We start from the raw sequence: 16,691 nt of genomic DNA on the forward strand, positions 1-16,691 counted from the left end.
ATGTTTGCCTTTTCTATATGAGTAGGCTTATTAAAGTTTTGAACAAATATTTATCAAACACTTATTATGTGCCAGACATTTTTCTCAGCACTTAGCATATCTCAGTGAACAAAATGAAGCCCCTGACACCGTGAGAACTTACATTTCAGATGGGACTGCTGAGAATAAACACAAATGTAATAAATAAATAAATTACATAGCTTGTTAAGAAGCTTCCCATGTGATACAGGAAACTTTCCCATACATGATATGGGGGGAAAAATGAGAAAACATGGTAAAGAGGATCAGGAGAACAGGAGGTGTTGAAGGTGCAGTATAAAATTAGGGTGCTGGGGGGGCAGTCTTTATTGAGAAGGTGACATGTGCATAAAGATTAGAAAGGTTTTTCAGGCAAAAGTCACAGCCACGGCAAAGGTCCTGAGGTGGGAGTTTGCTGGGCATGTTTGAGGAACAGCAAGGAGACCAGTGTGGCTGGAGGGGAGTGAATTTAGGGGAGAGAAGGAGAAAAAGAAGGCTCAGCTAGGGAACTGGGGTCAGAACACGTAGCACCCAGAAGACCATTGTAAGGACTCTGGCTTCCACTCTGACTGAACTGGGGAAGTCTTAGGAGATTCTGAGCAGAGACATAATCTGATCAGATTTGGATACAAATCTGGCTGTTGTGCTGAGAATGGAAGGTGGAAGGTCTGAGGATGGAAACAGGGAAATAGGTTAAGAAGCTGGTAATGGTGGTACAGAACAAGGTGGTGGCAGAGGTGGAATTGAGAAATGGTCAAGTTCTGGATGTATGACAAAGGTAGAGGAAGAAATTTTCTGATGAATTGGATACAGGGTGTGAGAAAAATAAAAGTCAAGGATGCTGACAAAGTTGTGTCTGAGCCTCAGGAAGACTGCGTTGCCCTTAAGTGAGATGCGAACAGCTGCAGAGGATGCAAGGGCAGGGGCCATGTCAAGAGTTCAGTTTTGGGCATGTTCAGTTTGAGACAACAAAATGACAATATGTTGGGTAACTCTATGTGAGCCTGGAGATCAGGGAAGAGGTCTGGGATGAAGAGATGAATTTAGGAGTCCTAGGCATTTAAGTGGTATTTAAAGTCATGAGTTTAGATAAGATTACCAAGGAAGTAAGTGTAGGTGGAGAAGAAAAGAGGACCAAGAGCTGAGACACCAGGGATCTCAGTATTAAGAGATCAGGTAGGAAAGGAAAAACCAGTGAGTAAGACGGAGAAGAAACAACTAGTACGGTAGGAGGAAATCCAAGAGAGTGTGGTATCCCAGAAGCCAAACGAAGAAAGGTTGAAAAAAGTGAGAAGTGAGAACTGACCATTGGATTTAGCAACAGGGAGGTCATTCATGATCTTGACAAGAGCAGTTTCAGTGAAGTAGTGGAAGGAGACAAAAATTTGCTGAGAAAGGATTCAGGAGAGAATGGAAGGAGAAGAATCAGAAATGGCAAGTCAAGACATCCCTTTCAACAAATTTTGCTGCAAGTACCCAAAGAAATGAGATGATAGCTTATAAAATGAAGGTGGCAGAAGAACAGCATGTTTGTGTGCTACTGGAAGTGATCCAGTAGAGAATCAACATCCTGATAACGTAGGAGAGAGAAACAACAACTGCTAAAGCAAGGAAGTGAGAAAGGATGGGATCTAGTGCACAGATGGAGGGGCTGGCTTTAGTTAAGAGCATGGATACCTCATCTTTGATAGCAGGTGGGACAGTAATGTATGAGGGGGCAGATGTGAGGGTGGAGATGTGATTGTAAGAGTTGATGGAAGTTCTTTTTTAATCTCTTCAGTTTTCTCAGTAAAGTAGGACACAATATCATCAGCTAAGATGATAAAGATGGGGGGAAAAGACATGGGTTTTGAAGAGAGAGATGATGTCACATAGGTGGTGAATAGTGAGCAAATGGACTAGAGAGGTATAGAATGGTTACTGTGAGCACTAAGGGTTCACCGAGTTTGTGCTTCTGAATTTGAAGTGAGACCAATCAGCACAGTCATGTTCTTCTCCAGCCATGATAAGTTACCCAGGTCCCTGTACAGCATAGGCAAAGAGTTGGATTTAAGCAGCATTATGGTTTCACCAAACAGACATGACAGAACAGGAGAGGGGCAAGGAATTTGAAGGTGTGCACAATGAGAGTGATTGTTGTGGATGGAATTCAGCTGGGTAAAGAGGAGTCTGGACATGAAAGGAGTAAGAGATGGTGAAAGGGTGTTAGAATTGGAGGTCCTGGGGTGGGGGTGGGGGACAAAGAATTACAGTCAGAATACTAAAGGGGGAGATCCAAAAAGTCAAGAGATGTTGGTCAGGGTGGGATATATGATATTGAGAGAGTGAGAATGACATGCCCTTGCAGGGTCTGCCCATGGGAGTGGGTGACTGCAGGAGGGAGGGCACCACCACAAGGGAAAAAGGATCAGGGATCTGAGAACCCAAGACATTGGAAGGATCATTCATTGCAGTATTGAAATCATCAAGAAGGTAAAATCTCAAATGGCAAATTAATGTAAACAGAGTTGATATAACTGTGCAATGAAATATTATGCAATCATTAAAAACAAAATTTTTGAAGATATTTAAAGATATGAGAAAATGATAAAAGAATGCCAAGGGGGAAAATCTAAGGTATATAATTTTATATGCAGTACAATCTAATTACTTGAAAATATATTTTTACACATAGAGAAAAGACTAGAAGGAGATAAAATGTCAGTGGGGTTTATCTCGATGTGCAATTTAGTTTTTTCCTTGTATCATTTGTGATTTTTCTAAATTTCCTACAAAAAAGCCAAGAAAAAACATTTTAAAAAGAGAATAAACAAAAGAGAGTAACATTATAATTCCAGTGCATTAAACTTCCTGAGTAGTTTTCAAAAAAAAAAAAATTTAGTCATAGCTCCCAGATTTTGCACTGTCTTCTGGATGATAGTTTACATAGGTTATATGAAATGTGACACAATTTTGTGGTTAAAGTTTAAATTTTCTTTTATCTTCAGAGGATTTTTTTCATACAATAGATTTTTTTTAGTCAATTGGGACTCTAGGAATTTGCTTTTCTTCCAAAAGTTCTATAAATGGATGTTCACATTTGAAATGATCTTTCCTTCTAGATAGGACAAATATCTCTTACAGAGGATATAGGAACACATAGCTATATTTCTAAAGCTTTAAGCATCTAGATCTGGCGTGGAGAGCCAGAATGGCTATAACTTAGGTCACTTCTGTAGGGCTGCTGCCATTCAAAGCTAAGTTGGGAGAACAAGGCTTCTTGGGGGGGGGGGGCGGGTCTTTGTCCCTTGTGGTTAGGGATTTTTAAAGAGAATGCAGTTAATTTAAAATCTGTAATTAAGTAATTAATACCTACACACTCCTTCCCTACCAGGAACAAATAAATATCAGTGTTTGTGAACCTAGCGGTTGTCTTATGTTGTTTCACCTTTACTTCCAGCTTTTCCCAGAGAATTTTTTTCCTGACCTATTAAGGGTAACTACATGGGAAAAGAAAAAGACCTCCTTTTGACTCTCAGTAGAATAGATTTCTACCAGCCCTTATCTCGAACACCCTGTGTAGTCTCATGTTGACAATAGAGGAATAGGTTAGGGAAGATATTCTAAGAAAAGATTTAGGGTCGAACCATATGACATTTTGGAACACATTAATCTCACACTGACCCAGCCTGAGAAACAAATCCCATTTACCATTTTAAAGATTTATTTTATTTTTTAACATGTAAGGTTAAAGAGGAAAACTTTTATTTTTACTTTAAAGCAATTTACAATACAGTTGACAGAAGAAAACTAAAAAGAAAGTACGACTGAACTTTAACCATCAAAATTTGTGTGTCTAATCTTCTCTGCAGAAAAGTCTCTGGGGGTAATTTTGAGAGGAAGAAAACATTTTCTGAAAGCTGAAAAATACTAGTTTTAAACATGAAATTTCAAAAGTCATGAGGCTCTAGCGTCACACTGCTATTTCCCTGGCTACTGCACCTTTTAAATCTTTTGCACCCTTGTCCAAAAACCTAGTGCCTGCAGCCTGGGAAGGAGATGAGGTTGCTCCTCCTGTAAAATATTGCCCGTATCTTGTTTTGTCTTTGTCTCTATCCCTAACCACAAAGTCAAGGCTAATGAAAAAGAAGACTCCTATTTCTACATCAAGTTTTTAGTCGACCTTCATTCAAAAATATAAGTTTGAGGTGTCTAGGCAACTTATAGCCCTTTTTATAATAATTCTGATTTTTAAAATTCCACTTTTATGGTAGTATAAGCAGCCTGAAAGGAGAAAAGACCTGAGGGATAATCGAGAGCCCAATCTTACAGACTAGGAAGGCACATGACTTACCCAGGGCCATGACGCTGGATAGGAACACATAAATGAAGACCCCCAAATTAGGTTCTTTTGTGCGCATGTGTCTACAGTATAGATTCTCTGCATGAGCACACACGCGCACACACACACACACACACACACACACCCCTTCGAAATCTTGAAATAGCTCTATTTTAAGGATTGAAAGAAGCAAAAACTAAAAACTTGGTTATAGTTACTGGTTCAACCATCTTCCCACTATAAACTGGAATAACTTCTTATTTAAATGGAACATTTCATTTGCATGAGTTTAGACACTTTGTATTCTGAACAATCGTAAACGTACAAATATTTCAAAATTATACAAGTCTAGAAACTTTCTTCAGTATATTAATGTTGACTTTTTCTGTTTCTTCCCATGCCAGTTTATGAAGTTTCTGTTGATTCTAAAGTAAGAACTTGGCTGTGTAGTCCAAAAGTACCAAGAACCTCTGGCCTGCATGATCTAAGATAAATGGAAGTTTGAGCAACTAACATGATTTTGACAAAAACATAATTTTTTGTTAAAAGAACCCTGTAGCTATATAAAGAAGCTGTTTATGTTAAAGCTAAAATCAACAACAGTAATAGTAACAAATATTTACTAAATGCAAGACACTGTGCCTAGTATTTTACTTATATTTTCTCATTTAATACTTCCAAAAATCCCATGGAGAGAGCTACTGTTCTTATGCTCACTTTTAAAAAATGTATTTTATTGAGGTATAGTTGATTTACAATGTTGTATTAATTTCTGCTATACAGCAAAGTGATTCAGTTATACATTTATATATATATTATATACATTGTTTTTAATATTATTTTTCATTATGTTTATTACAGGATATTGAATATAATTCCCTGTGTTGTACAGTAGGACCGTTTTGTTTATCCATTCTACATATAATAGTTTGCATCTGCTAATATCATGTTCATTTTATAGATGGGGGTACTGGGAAAATTATGGAATTTGCCAAGATAACAAGCTAGTGAGTAGCAGAATTTGAGATTGGAACCAGGCAGTCTTAACCACTCCTTCAACCAGATAACATAGAACAGTTATTAGAAAATTGGAAAAGTATGCGTTTGTGTGAATTCAGTTCTCAGTAGAATGGTCTGTGTATTTGTTGGCCGATAGCATGATCAGCACCATATATGCTTTGGAAATGCTGCTTGCCAAGCATGGAAAAGTAAAATATTTGTCCTTGCTCTTCTGTTCCCAAGACAGATTTTATTAATTTCCACTAACATGTTAAGATAGTAATACTAAAAAAATGAAACATAATCAAACCATTAGGTTAAGAGTCTACACAGGCATGACCCACCAATTTTCTGAACTGATGGTAGAAATTAATGGGTCAATGGACTTTAACCACTGCATGAAAACAACCCAACATACCCTTGTAAATCATTGTTGAACTCATTACTCATTACAGATTGTACTTCTCATTTTCATGCCACATGTAAAATCTTGGCTAGATTTGCCTGACATTCAAACCGACTCGTCTCACTCTAGCATCACACTTTTCTGGTGTCAGCCCGCTGCAGGTGTTTCTCTATCACAGTGGATAATTACATCAAACAAAGACAAGAAAAATTCTAAAGCTGACAAAACCACACATCTGAAATCTGTATTTCCTACCTCTTGGGAAATTAAAATCTACAAGTGTAGGGGCTTCAGTGCCCATGTCTTGGGGCCATTCTAGGTTTATAAAGAAAAGATCTTTTCTTTGCAAGCCGACAGATTGCAATAATACAGGAAATTAAGCTATATTTATAGACTGGACACCAGCACGCCAGCATGCTTTCTTAGCTCTCTGAATCTCCCAACAAAAACAAAAACACTAGCAATCAAAAGGGTGAGCAAGAAATGACAAGTGTTTTGACAGCTCTAGAATACTTTGAGGTATTTTTAGCATATTTCTGAGTCGTATTAGCTTAACCTGTAATAGAATATAAATGAGCCCATATGGCACAGATGTAATTATGTTCCATGCGAGAAATCCCTGTGGTAGGTTGGGGAGGGGGGCTGGGGGAGAAGAATACACCAGCCCCACCTCCCTCCCCACCCTCTCCCCCTCACCACGTGTGCCTTCTGGAGGGCATGATTTACACATCATTTGCATTGAGAAGAATATGAAGAAACACAATGCTAACAACACGGGACTAAAAAGGGCAAGCGAAAAATTGGGGATCCCTGGGGGTGCTGCTCTCTGTGACTGACATCCAGTTAGGAGCAGAGGCAACTTCCCCTCGGGATCGCAGTTGATGAAGCGATCTTTGATTATGTGGGCACAGCAATCATAAAGCGTAATTATTATTACTGCAAGAGAGTGGGCAACACACCTCTGGGGAAAGCCTCTGTCACAGACACTTTGCTGACGCATGCTGGAAGCAAATGTTCTCCCAAGGATCATTTTCATTCCAACCTGATATTTAGCTGAAGCGTCTTTGACTACCAGTCATGAAACATTAAATATAGATTAGAGCCAGAGAGATGTTGAAAGTTGAAATTCACCGGAGGTGCACACTTGTGTCCTTGAGAAACAACACGGATGCCGTCCAGATGTTGCAGCAGCAAGGCAGAAAGGTCCCAAGCTGCAAGGAGGCCACAACAGAGGAGAGGGGGGGATGTTTAGCATTCCACCAGGCTTCTGTTCGGTTTATTTGTACTACATTAATTTAGCAGAGAATCCTAACAGGCTGTTAGTGGTAGATGTTGCAAAGTGTTCACTGTCCGGAAAGAACGAAGAAATGCTTCTGTGCCAGGGAAGGGAGTAATTCAAAGCACGTAATTGATTTTCTACAGTTTCAAACTGTGATAAGACTAAGGCCTAGCAACAGAAACATGTGTTAGCATTTTTTGTCTGTGTTACTCAATGAATCCACAAAAAAGAGCACCCCCAAAACTCGTAGATGGTTAACCGGCTTTGAACATCTCACTAGATATTAACAGACACTTGCAGTGGAATTTGGAATAAAGTGGCCGGCTTTGGAACAGTTTGCAGAAGGGCAGCTGTGCTGTGCCAAGCAAAATCCATCCCCCAGGTGTGTGATGGGAACACCTCTTCCATGTCCTCAATGAATTGCGAGAGAGAGCTGCGTTTGCACTTGAGGCTTTCCATGTGCCCCCCTTCACCCACTTTTGAGAACAGGAATCAGAGGGAGACTCTGGCACAAGCTCGAAGCATGTAATTGGCATATTCAGGCAACACTCTTGCTTCCTAGCAGTCCTAGTAAACTAGAGATATGAAACCAGTCACCTAGAGGCAGGAAATGGAGTTAGAGGAGATGAGGAGGTGGGCGGCAGGCAAGGATAGGAAGTGAGACCCAGGAATTGCTTGCCAATGAGGGCTGACAAGTGCTGGCTTGGATGAACAAAGGATTTTTCATTCCACAGACCTTTAAAAATGGGAGGTACTGGTTAGCTCCTCGGGTCTTTCTTGGAAGCAAAGAGCTGAATTAGATGTCATGCTGACCCCCTCTTTCCAGCTCTAAGATTTTACCTTCCCTTCACAGGATTTCTGAATGTCTCTTCCACCAAAAAATAGGGAAAAACCAAAAGCTTTGTCTGAAGTTGCAACAGTCACTGGGGGTCTCTCATCATTGTGCTTCAGGGCCTAAGGTGATCATTAACGGTCAGCAAGGCAAGTGCCCCGAGGCACAAGAAAATGGAGAGGGGCAGAACCAGCTCTTACCTTTTAAGCCTCCCTACCCTAGCTCACGATGGAGGCCCCTTCTGCAAGGCCGATTCTTGTGTTTATACTGATGGCAGGAATAGATTTGTATCGAATAACTTTGAAGTCATGTTAAACAAATGTAATTCACCGTAAAGAGGGGGAACGCCAGTCCCTATGGATCTTTGTTCCATTTATATAAGAACCCTGGAAACTGGGCATAAAAGGAACCTCAGGAAATATTGCCATACTCTATCCAGTGGACAGCCCTTCCTATAACAGTTCTAGGGTGGGGGGTCGAAGGGTGGAATGGGAAATGTTTCACCAGAGAAGAGCCCCTTGAGTTGGATCTTAAACAGAAAAAGGATTTTCCTGGGTGAATGGGGCTGGGGGTGTCGGGTGCTGAATAGGGCATTCCTGTGGTTGGAATGGCACAGGCAGGAACAGAGGCTTGGAGATGTACATGGTCAGGGAACTGCAAATAGTCTGGTCTGGCTAGCAGGTATTAGTAAGATAGAGGTTAAAATGAGAAACTGGACAGACAGATAGTTGGTGGCCATCCTGAGGTGTCTCCTGCCACTGAAGTGTTCTGCACAGGGATGGAGAAAGGATTGCACAGAGGTTGTAAGATCAGTTAGATGGGATTACAGTGGTCCAGACGAGAGAGGACAAGTTCCTGAACTAGAGCGGTAACAGTGTGCGTGGAGAATAAAGAATGGGTAGGAGAGAGGTTAAGGCCACTGGACTCAGTGGCTTTAGAATGTGAGGGATGAGGGAAAGGAGGCATCTAGGATGATTTGCAGGAGGAGTGAGCAAATAATCTCCAAATCATTTGAATTACATCTCCAAATTGATTTGGGGGTTACTGGGGTAGCAGTTTTATGTTCTTGTGTTTTACTTTTATTTGATTTGGGGGAGGGGCTTGATTTGGAATTTCCTGGGTATCTCCTCAGTGGGTGGCAGAGGGAAGGCACATAGAGGAAGGGCTGGGAAGGGGGCATCTGTGCCGGGAGCCTCGGGATTGTGAACAGAGGAGAAAGGGTGTTTAGAGTCACTGATAGACCCTTTGGGGAAAGTAACATGACAAAGTTTATTAAAAGTCTTTAAAATTTTTGTGTCTTTTGACCCAACAAATTATACTTGTAGGAATCTATTTTAAGGAAATGACCCAAACTACTCAAATTCTCTGCAAATGTTCACCTCAGCATTATTATAATGGGAGAAATTCTAAATGATCAATAATCAAGGTATAGTTATATAGTTGCTTTAGAAATAGTAGTTGATACAGTTACACAAGAGAGCAAAATAAGAAGCATAAAAATTGGAAAGGAGGAGGCAAAATAGTCATTATTCACAAATGAGATGGATGTCTATGTAGAAAACTCCAAGAGAATCAACTAAAAACTACTATATATAACAGGAAAATTCAGTAAAATGTCAGGTTACAAGGTTTGTGAAAATGTTCACAGCTTTCTTACATACAATGTGCAATCAGTTGGAAAATATAATAGAATTTTTAAAAAACCCATTTGTCAAGGGGGCATAACATGACTGAATAAATGAAAAGATATATCCTAATTGAAATGAATTTAAGTAGCCTATTTAGGGAGAAAAAATGATTCAACAGCATAAGTCAGTTCTCCCTAAACCAATCTCTAAATTTCACAAGTTTCTGAATAAAGATGGGGTTTTTGTTGGTGCTGGTGTTTTTGGGGTGTGTTGTTTCGTTTTGCTTTTGAATAGGAAAAGTGATTGTAAAGTTCATGGGAAGGGAAGAAGTCATTCAACAATAGCCTGGATATTTTTTTTAATTAAAAAATTAACACTAGTCTTATCTGCCATAATATTACAGTAAATAAAACCCTTGTGCACTGGTAATTAAATACATGGCCAGATCAACAGAAGAGAATTAAGAGTGTAGAAATAGAACCAAATACACACTGGAATTTAGCATCTGATAATAGTCCAGCATTGGTCTGGTCTTAAATTCCAAGGAGATGATGGCAGACAAAATATTTCAAAATTCAGTGGATTTTGAGTAGTTATTTGCCTGTTGGGGAATATTATAATTTGGTTCCATTTTCACTGAAGTCAGGATGGGGAGTATATTTGTTTCAATACAATTGTTTTTACCAATTGATGTATGTAATTAAATATCTATATGTATTCCTCAAGTTTGTATTTGTATATAACCAGATACCCAGAGAGCAGTATATGTGTGACATTTTTGGGCACCCAGAGAAACAAAGCCCTTACATTATCATCTTTAGCAAAAGGTTTGATAGGTGAGGCATTTAAAACTTCTGGCTAAAATAAGGCTTGGGGATTATTAACGGATTTAATTTCTGCAAGCCAGCCCCATGATACATTACCATGGCTAGCTAAGCATTAACTGGATTTTCCATCCGTTTCCCGTATTGTTGGGCTCAACCTTAACTTGTCAGCTTGGGCAAATCCCTTAACCCCCGTAAGCCTCAGTTTCTTCCTCTGTCAAATCAAGGAGTTAGGAGAATTGATCCCTCCAGGCCCTTCTCACTCAAAGCTTCTGTTTTTCTGGGTATAGCAGCCATTGCCATACCCCGTTGCACTAAGCATTAAGTGAAACAAAAGGAGGAGTGTGTTTAGCTAAAAACTGTGTGGACATTTTAGGGAAAGTTGTTACCAGTTAGGAACAATGGTTTCCAAGCTTTTTTGAGCCTGCAATTCTGTGTTGTTTTTTCTTTAAGAACATTTGTCTCAATATTTGTAAATACACTTACTTATAAATTATACACATTTATTGCTATATATGTGTATGTATATTTATGTATATATGTGTTAAGGTATACTGTGGGGAGATATTATGTTCATTTAAACACATCCAAAAATATAAAACTAAAAATCCTAATATTTTCTTCCTTGTATATATCCTCTAGAACTGCTGGTTTAGAGAATAAAATTACTTTACACTTCAATTAGTATATTTAATAGAGAACAAGCTGGTAGAACCCAGAAGGTTTTTCTATTTAATGGCAAAAAGAAAAAAATACTCAAAACAATTTTGTTTTTCAGCTTGCCAGATGCTACCAATTAATTTGTGGTTGAGAGGCAGCCAAGTATGGTTTAAAAATTATCTTTGAATCTGAAGTCAGAAAACCATGTTTTGAAGCCCCATCTCCGGGGACTTCTACCACTCTCCTTGCATCTTAATGCTTTGTGCCATAGTTTCTTCATGTATTAAATAGAGTTAATATTACATGCCCTACGTAGCTCACAGAGTTATTGTGACCAAATAGATTATATATATAATATATATAATATATACATTGCATTATACACATGTGAAGTATAAGAATTATTATTATCAAGTGCACAAATAGTATAAATTCCAACCCAACTTAACCTTCTACAACTGACCTGAGTCTTACATACATGTAACCTAACCAGAGAGTACCATGAACAGTATCCTTACGTTGAAAACCTCCTGAGAATAATGCTGACCTTCTCATCTTTGTAACATGATTTGTTCCCAGGTAGACAATAGATATTTTGGTAATAGGGGCCCCCTACCTGTTCTGCTCACATCCTGCTCCCCCAGCCCCTCAACCTTAGCCACCCAGTGGCTGTCGGCTTACCATGCTCCCCCTGGCAGGATGGGACTACCCCTTCCTGGACACTGTCCCATGCTCTGATGCTCTCTGTGCCCCATTATCAAATTTACCTGCCCTGTGGCCCCTTCTCTCAGAACTTTGCCATCTCCTCACCAAGAGAACAGCATCCCTGGGCAGATGATATCAATCCCGATTACTGATGATAGGTTAATACATCAGACTCAGAGTCAGTGGACTGGCAGCCCACATGCTCTCGTATACGGATTCAACTCCAGCTTTATTTGCATGTCTGGGAGCAGTAGGGAGCTAAGTCGCCACATCTCATCTCCCTCATAAAGGCAGTTGTTCAAGGAAATGGGCTGGGACAATGGCAGAAGACTGCATAGTTCTATCCGTACCGGCCCTATGGATGGAGGAAGAGTTCAATTTCCAACGCTGAAATTTTTTTAAAATTATAAAAGTCACTTGAAAAGACCTTAAGCCAAACAAGTACACTTTGCAGTGGAAACTTCTAGCTACATGTTAGAACTCACGAAAGAGAAAACGTCAACCTAGTTTAAAAAAAAAAGAAGTCAACTTTGTGAATTAGGAACAAAGTAAATTAGGATCCTGATCTCCTGGGCACTCTAAAGAAGTTTTCTACCATTAATGTCTTGACAGGACTGATGTGGGCCAGCTATGATCAGAAGCATTGTGTTTCTAAACTGGACGCCCATAAAAACATCCTTTTGGACCTTAAAAGACTACTCTCCCAAAGAGAAGACAAAGCAGAGAGTAAAATCAAATAGCGGAAGTGAGGCATATACCATGACTGCCGGGACAGTGTGACCATTCTAAGCAAGGTAGGCCACTTTGGGGTTGCCAGGGGGTGAAGAATAATTGACAGACAATAATTTTACAGACATAATTTTCTAGACTGTAATGTGGTGTCAGGAAGCGGGGTACTGGGGTCAACATAACAATGTAAGTATTATGCTTCTATCTTTGCCCTGTCACTCTTGTGAGACCTCATTCCCCTTACTTCATTTAGATGTGTGTTATATAATTTTATATATTTTTCTGATTTAAAAAAATACATGTTTAGGGTAAAACTACAAACATTACAAAACTAAAAGAGTGGAAGTGACAGTTCCTAGGAGGAACTACATGTGACTGTACATTGCAGTTTGTCCAGGATGGTCTTATTTTACATCTGTTGTCTTGGCATAATTAGCAACATACCCTTCATTCTCAAAGTCATCCCTGTTTGGATGACAAATTACCTGTTACCTATTCATACTCACACTCTAGACTTACGTATGTTAACTCTTTCAGTCCATTTTCAAAATTCACTCTCACCCAGGAATTTCAAGAGCTCTGAAAGGTGTCTCACATGTACTCAAGACCATGACCTTCACTGCTCTTGTAAGATGCCCACCATTTTCCTCTTCCTGAGATGTGCTTCTGAATCTTGCAGCATTCACAGAACTTCTATGAAACTTTCCTACAACCCCTCTGCTGCCCCATTGGCACTGGGCCACTTCCATTTAATGTCAAAACCAGTCAGTTCCACCTGCACTGATGCTGCTGTAACATGATAGCTCTAAGTGAACCAAATTGACAAGTGGCCAAAGAGCCAACCCTTTCAGCAACATGAAGTCGCAATGAACATCTCCAGTGCGTAGGGCACCCCCTTCATGGTAATGCTCTGTCAATGCAGTGGGGAAACGTGATACTAGTGTCTTTCACAGCTTTTAAATGAAAACAGCACTCTTAGTGTTCATTCTCGGGCTTCCTTCTTGGTAGGCTTTAGGGAGGATTAGATGGGGATCCATCCAAGGGCAGTACACTTATACGTCCCACTCCAAAAACTCTGGCACTAGTTTTCCACCAAGCTGGAGGATTTGACGCTCAGCCTAAGGTGAGCTGTTTTCCAGGAGGTGTCTTGGTTCTCATTAAAACAAAATCCCGATGGTGCCCTAGCTATGCAGTGTGATCTTATTTGCCACATGCAAGTATTTCTTAATCTATTTAAACCCTTGGTCCCCTTTCTCTTTACCTTTTTTCTCATTTGTTTCCCTCCCTGTCCCACCTTTTCTTGACAGTTTTCCAAGCCCTGTGGTTTTTTATTAGTGTAACGTTTGTTCATTTTGTTAATTCTCATACTTTTTATAATTTTTTTATGGTGGTGGAAGAAAGTATGGGGAAATATCTTTCTTGTCAAATGACATCTTTTTTCAACTGTAAAGTAATAGAGAACAGGATCATGTCATAGCACAGACTCAGCACCAAATGCATATGAATCCTTAATAATTGAGGTTCTGGTTCTGAAAACGCAACTGAGAATTTATAATAAATTCTTCATATTATTAACTTTTTAACAACATGAATATAGATGTCAAGATATTAAAAATATTGGGTTTGGGAAATAGCAATGTATTTTCTTTTTCATGACAACTGATAGCTGACCAAAGGGAAAGAGAGCAGACAAGAACAGTATTTTTGTCTCTTTAGCATCTGCTAATGGAAAGCTTACTTTTCATTAGGGCTGCTTTATGTTAAGAAGTAAATCATACCTGAAAAACTTCAGTTTGGGTAGTTTTCCACGTTTTACATTTTTCTGCTTTGTAGACATTTCAGGGCAACAAATATGCTTAAATTCCAAATTGACATTTTGTTTATTGATCAATTATTATATTCCATATTTTAGGAGGTTTTAAATTTTGCTGAATGTAAGTCATTATTTGATTTGCTTATGGCAACCGGAAATGCTGTTATTAGAGAAATAATCTGATCTGCCAATTGCTTTACCTTCCCTGAAATAATGTCTCTTGTTATTTTGAGATAGCATACCCCCTCTTGTTAGTGACTGATCCAGTGATGGAACCACACAAAAGAATATAGTATTTGTAAATATTATATAATTGATCTAAAGTAGATTTGATTCAAATAAAATTTTAGTCAGGCAGTGTGCTAAGCAATTGAGATATTGAGTAAAATATAAATATTGAGACTGTAGACTGGTAAGGGATAGAGACAGTGATACAAACTATGACGTGAGATGTGATGAGCTGTATGTTAGTGAATGTACAGGATGCTATTGGAGTGCATAGCTGGGACACATAGAAAGTCTGTAGGCGTCAGGGAGATATTAGGCAGAGGACATATATATTAAATGATGACATATATATTAAATGATGACGTATTTTTCCAGAGCTATCTAAAGCTTTGGTGATGGGTGGAGGGAGAGAGGAATGTAGTTTTTTAGAATCTTGAATTAGAAGAATAAAAACTTCCCAATAAATAATTAGACATACTGGATATTTTTTTCTTTGGCACGAAATACACAATTGCATTAAAAAGGCTAATGCACATATTTCACATTATCCTCCCATACACAGATGACATCAAACTGGTTGATAGAGTAGATGTGACAGATGACAGAATTAAAACTGAGATTTTTCGTTTTGGTCTGGCAAGATAAAGTTATCTTTTCCTGCAGGAAACAAGATTACATTTATCAGGGATACAAATAAAGGCTTGCATTTAGATTAGAAAGTGAAAGCTGAGGAAAACCTGGTTTCCAGAGCCGATGGGCACTCTGTACGCCAAAGGGCTAAAATCTGGAAAACGTTTTTTTCATTCTGGGATCACTTCTAAAGAGGGACAGTGACAAACCAACGTGCATCCACGGCAGGGTGAGAAGTCAGGAGTGACTGACAAAATCAACCTGACACACCACCCTTTGCTGAGTACCTGCTTTGTGCCAGGCACTGGGGATGTGAAAATGAAGACACTTCCCTCCTGTGAAGCCCATCACTGTCCACCGGGGAAGACCAACACCGAAACGAATCACGTCCATAAAGGAAAATTAATTCTGTCTGGGGGTATTAAGGACCTACCAAGAAAAAAATCACATATGACTTTGGCCTTGAAGACTGCTGTTTGAATTTCCTCAGCGGAAAAGGAGGGCAGGACAAAGAGAGAGTGTAGATAAGGCCTTGCTGGGCAGAAGGAACTTAGAGGCAGGTGTTAGCTCTTCTGCCATCTGGAATAGTCAGCAACGGGAGGGACTGCATCAGGATTCAGCATCTCCTTGACATTGGAGGGCTCATGCCGAGAATAGATAATGACTCTATGGTAGTCAGTAATGGATTCTATCCTGTTTTTAACTGTATGAGCATTATGAATTTTACAGTTTATCACTTTACTCTGGCTCCTAGGAAGGTCAAAGACAAAAATTTAATCCTCCTCCGGTGAGTGTACAAAACCTTATAATACACCCATTGCATATTAAAAGTTTCTACTCACCCAATATAGTAAGTTCTATTATTGGATAGTAATGTTTTATATTTTTCTACATTTATGTTTTAATATACATTTTGATAAGCTATATGCATCATTTTATTAATAGAGTTATATATAAAGAAATAAGCTATGAACTAGTTCTAGAGTCACTTTCCTTTTTCAGTTTATTTTGAGGTATGAAAACTATCATGAACTTCCTTCCTTTTTTACCATTGAATCAATTTCAAAATATGGAAAGAGGCAAAATTGAGGTTGTATAACTTTGAGAAATACCAAAATCCACTGAACTTTATACTTTTTAAAAGGGTAAATTTTATGGTATGTGAATTACATCTCAATAGAAAAAGACTGGAAGAATTAGTTGGAGCAGGTGGAATGTGTAGGAGACAGATCAATTTTATTTTCCTGTAAAAGTCTTTAATCGATGATCACTTTAACCATCTCTATTTATTCAGGCACTTTCTGTTGTAAGTTTCTTTAAAAACCTCATAACCACATGTACCCTTGAAATGTATACAATTTGTTATTTGGAAAGGATGGCTGTTTAATGACTCTTTTTTTTCTTCTTAGTCATGAGCTGTCCCTTGAATCAAGTATTAAGACTATGTATAGGTAATTAATTAGATCTAATATTTATTTTTGAAATTTAATATCCATCTTAGACCACAAAAACATTTTAATAATAAAAATGTTCATCAAAAAATTTCCGGGGGCTTCCCTGGTGGCACAGTGGTTAAGCATCCGCCTGCCAATGCAGGGGACATGGGTTCAATTCCTGCT

General features: G+C 38.9%; 1 long non-coding RNA gene across 1 annotated transcript in view; it reads left to right on the plus strand.

Moving 5' to 3' along the window:
- LOC138414170 (uncharacterized) overlaps window positions 1-16,691 on the plus strand; it is a 114,686-nt gene that overhangs the window by 38,444 nt on the left and 59,551 nt on the right. Inside the window, exon 2 of the long non-coding RNA XR_011246601.1 lies at window positions 12,285-12,466. This is a non-coding gene — a long non-coding RNA (uncharacterized lncRNA). The remainder of the gene's footprint in view (window positions 1-12,284; window positions 12,467-16,691) is intronic.

The sequence above is a fragment of the Delphinus delphis genome, chromosome 9 (genome assembly GCF_949987515.2).
Source record: "Delphinus delphis chromosome 9, mDelDel1.2, whole genome shotgun sequence".
Classification (NCBI taxonomy): Eukaryota; Metazoa; Chordata; class Mammalia; order Artiodactyla; family Delphinidae; genus Delphinus; species Delphinus delphis.